General features: G+C 33.0%; 1 non-coding gene across 1 annotated transcript; it reads left to right on the top strand.

Moving 5' to 3' along the window:
* Positions 1-1,979: 1,979 nt before the first annotated feature.
* LOC120135734 lies at positions 1,980-2,086 on the top strand. Its single transcript, XR_005517284.1, has one exon. It is a non-coding gene; the product is annotated as a small nucleolar RNA R71 (small nucleolar RNA).
* The last annotated feature ends 2,825 nt before the right edge of the window (positions 2,087-4,911 follow it).

Raw genomic sequence — 4,911 nt, 5'->3', positions numbered from 1 at the left:
TATGAATATGCAATACGTGATACATGTTATATGATAAGAGATAGATGGTTACACATACGTGTAGTATGTGACAAAAGAAAAGAAATATGTGATCATAAGAGCAATGATATGAACTGTTATAAATGATAATGCCCATGTTATATAATATGAGAGTTATAGGTATAGTTGGCATGCCAAGAGTTGAGGGTCTATGCTGTCCTTCGGGACAAATACATAGGTTATTCGGGACAAATTTCACATGCAACTCAGTGAGACTTATACGAGCTGTGGTGAAAGAAATAGTGCACAACCTCAATGTACTCGAATACCTTAAGTTCTCAATAACGTACATGGGCTAATAAAGAGATAATCTTGAATATAATTTATGTAATATATATATGATGTGTGATATGAACTGTATGAAATGATATATGTGTGTTATGATTTATTGCATCTGTTATAAGAATGAGATATAAGATATATGATAAGAACATAAGAGATTATATGAACAAGAGATAAGAAATATGAATGACAATAGTGTATGAATATGATAGGAACATAAATAATTATAATGATTGTATATATATATATATATATATATATATATATATATATATATATATATATATATATATATATATATATATATATGCATATGTGCATTTTTGTTATATGAAATGTTCTATGGTTTATTATATATTTTATATGCCTCACTAAGTTAATGACTTAGTGTGTGATTTTTTCACACGTAGGTTTTGAGAAGAGGAAGATTGATAAAAGTTATGCAAGACAGGTCAGTTTCACCTTTCCAAAGATCAGATCGGAAAAGAAGTTAATAGTATGTATTTTGTAATACTTATAGTGGTTGGCATGTAAATAAAGGTTTGAATATGATATGTTCTAATCGGTTTTGTAAAATCATATAATTGAGTTTTGTAAAGGTTTAAAAGTGTTTATGTAAATGGTAACTTTATACTAATGAAAGTTTAATTTTTACGAGTTTTATATAATTTGAGCTGAAGTTACTGTAGCAGTGCATCGGTACACTGTAGCAGTGCATCGATACATAATTTATATTCGATGTTTTTGTGCATCGGTACATTGTAGCAGTGCATCGGTACACTGTAACACTATTCATGGTATTGTTCATGGCACTGTTCATAAAGACGTATTTTTTTAATTTTTATAATGAAACATAATTTCATAGCATATGATCGTATTTTCTTAATATAAGTTCAAATGTTTTATTATTTTGTAAGAATATAGTTTTAAATAGTCAATGTGATATCTGTGACTCGTATCCAGGTCGAGTACGGGTTAGGGGTATTACAGTTGATGTTTAAGTTGAGGCTTGGTTAAAAGACTGCCTTGAATTGTTTTATTATTATGTTGTTGTTGTGGTGTTGTCTGATGATGTGATTATTGTTATTATAGTATTAGCTGCTATTGGGTATACTGTTACTGCAAATAATGTTGATGTGTATTCCCAAAGTTTGATTATAATGTCATATTGAGGTCGGCTATATTTTGAATCTCCAAGATAAGTTGAGATGGTTTCATAATTTCGGATTGTAGGTGTAACCATAATCATTGACATTGTTATTACTGTTTTAATTTATCAAAAAATACATATATTTGGGGTTTTGTGGACATTCTTCAAAATTATGGTTATCACCACAATAAACAAAATTGAAAAGATATGTAGCATTTACCTCATACATACCTTTAAGCTATTGTATATTCTTCATCATTTTAGTCAATGTTGTCACATGTATGGTCAGTATGTTCAGAACATCATTTACTACTACTGCAACTACATGTCTTCTCGACATAATCATTGTATTAGGGTATTGGTAGTCATTTTTGGAAATCCTTTCCAAGATATCATAAGTTTCATTATAGGATTTGTACATCAATACTCCATTGGAAGAAATATATACATACATCTTTTTTTGCATGTTAAGTCCATTACAGAATATCTCAATTTACTCCAATGCTAGAAACCATGCATCAGACACTTTCGCATCAAATCTTTAAACCTCTCTCATGCTTCATTCAAGTTCTCATCCTCCATTTGCTAGAAAGATGTGATGTCATTCCTCAATCTAAATTCATGTTGGGAATGTTGGAAACCTTGCATGTTAAAACCTTTTGGGCAAGTTCATTCCATGATTCTATAGTACCGGGTGAGAGCGAATTGAACCACACGTTGGCTTTGTCACGAAGTGAGTACGAAAATAATTTTAGCTTCAAGACCTTCTCAGACACTCCTTGTTGTACGAATAAATCACACACTTCCATAAATGCTCGTAAGTGTGCTCGATGGTCCTTGGTGTGTATCCCACTATATTACCCCATTAATTACAACATTTGAAACATCATCGGCTTCAACTCAAGGTAGGTAGCATGGATAATTTGGATCATATACCAAATTTTCTTGTGGTTTGTTTTCATTTTGGTTTTGGTTCTTGTGGTGATTATAGCTATGATATGTAGCATCTAACCAAATACGTAGCATCTAACCAACTTGTTGGGTTTCTGCTTCGCTTCTGGTTTATTGAAGTTAATTAAATTCTTATGATGAGAATTATCATTCTACTTAGATTGATAACATTCCTAAACCTGTTATTTATGGGACCAAAAGATTCTACCAAATTAGCCTTAAAAACATCATTTTTAGAAACAATATTCTTATCTTTGAGGTGGTTTACCTCTTTAATCTTCATGTGATAGATTAGTGCCTCCAAGGAAATATCTCACTTTTTATACTTTAGGAGGTTTCGATAGTCAGACCAAAATTTGGGTAATTTCTCGGTCAGTACATTGGCATGAAGGATTTCATACATTTTTATTCCTTTGGCAAGGATATGTGAGACCAACTTCTCATAAGCATGAACCTGTTCCACGATTGGCTTGTCGCCAGTCATTTGGAATTTCAACCATTCTCCAATGACATATTTCTTGATTCCTGCATCATCGACACCATATTTCTTTTCCAAGGTCTCCTAGATTGATTCGGAAGGTTTGTATTTATTGTACAAATTAAAAATATTTTTGGTCATGTGACTGAGCATATGGCCTCTAACTAATTTGTGGTCTTTTTTGGAATTTTGCTAGAGCGGCAATGTGTTTCTTTGGTGTAACATCCCAAATAGCCTTGTAAAGAAACTTGGGCCAAGTGAGCTTTGGTTTGGGCTTGGGTTTGGCCCAACATGAGACAAAAAAAGGTGTTTTAATTATAGACTAAAATTTGGAAGACTAAGGAAGTAGTTTACCCATTTTATGTTGGAAATGTTGAATCCTTTAAATGTTTGTAAGGTCACACGTTTGATGACTCTTTTTCTCTCCCACAAACTTTGTCTTGTTCCTTCTCCTCCTTCTCTAAGAAGCTTAGCCAAATGTTGAAACTTTATAGTCTTTCAAGTCTAGACAAACCCTTACAAGGTAAGAATCATAATTTCCAACTCCAAGTCTTCAATATAAACCTTCAATCTCTCATTTCCATTATGGATCCCAAAATGTGGGTTTAGTGGGAGTTTTAGAAATCTAGAGAAACTTGCACATTTTTAGTGATTCAAGGCTCAAGAAATGTTCTAAATCCTTTTTCTAAACTCCCCATTGACATTAGTAACACTTATGGTTAATTCTTATCTATTGATAGAGGTTAAAGAAAGCTCCAAGGTAAGAGGAAAGGAGAAACTCACTCTTGGTTGAATATTGGGTGTTTCTAGCAATATAGACATTCAAGGTAGCTCACTTTTAACTCAACTCTACCACATGTAGATCATTTGATGTGTTTTGGTAGGTCGTATAAGCTATGAAGCATGTTCATGGTAGATTTAGTATTTAGGTGTTTTCAACATGTTTATAGCCTTATTATGACTCCTATAATAATACATACACTTTATTAACAATTAGGAACCTTAGTAGGGTCTTTGGGGAGGAAAATAGTATTTTTATGCCCAAAATGGGGTATTTATCGGAACGAGTATCGATACTAGAAGAACAATATTGATATTGTTCTTTAGATGCTAAAAAAGGGATTTGGGGGCAGAAGTATCAATACTCCTTCAATGGGTATCGATACTATAGGTAGAGTATCGATACTCGTAGGGTGGTATCGATACCGAGTTCACTTAGCAGATTTCAGTATATAATTTTAGTACTGATACTCATGGGAGTATTTATACCAGTACCGATACCCTCAATAGGGATATCGATACTAAGGTATTTTCTCAAACATCGAACATAATTTCAATATCGATACTAAAAAAAATATTGATACCCCAACATTAGAGCATCGATACTCATTCAGGAGTATAGGTACTACCTTTTCCTATCATCATATAACAGTTATTAGGTATCAATACCAAGAGGTGGCTATCGATAGATAGGGTTCAATATCGATACTGTAGGGCCAATATCGGCACTAGTGGATAGTTTTGGATAAGTAATTCAATTGTTAATGAATTAGACTTGAGGGGCCCAATAAATCTAGGATATTAATAAATAAAACTACAAGTGAAAATATTAATAAACTCAGAACAACTAGAAACAATAATAACTATGATAACATAAAACTAGTCTTATTTATCGCTCGAAAAATAGTCAGGGCACCTAAGTCTCTTTAACAGAATATGACATTTAGTTTGATATCCCAATCAATGCCAAGGCACTTCAGTAGCCGACTGGGCGTAGATACCCCAAGACTCCACGGAGTAAGTTGATCGGGTATATGTTTCCGATATAGTTCTGGATCTCACCCCAAATACCCAAGGGTATCTCAAAAATGCTAGAGGGGTGTGTAAGCTCCAAGATACAGAACCCTCAACCACACCATGATGCCTATTTCAGCAGTACATATCAGTATTTTACTTGTATTCATACCTATGCCACTATTCATCTCATCTAGTGAATGCATGTAGTATAATA

Source organism: Hibiscus syriacus, unplaced genomic scaffold (genome assembly GCF_006381635.1).
Source record: "Hibiscus syriacus cultivar Baekdansim isolate YM2019G1 unplaced genomic scaffold, ASM638163v2 tig00110610_pilon, whole genome shotgun sequence".
NCBI lineage: Eukaryota > Viridiplantae > Streptophyta > Magnoliopsida > Malvales > Malvaceae > Hibiscus > Hibiscus syriacus.
Note: the sequence above shows the minus strand (reverse complement) of the source record. Positions and strands in the feature narration are given on the sequence as shown.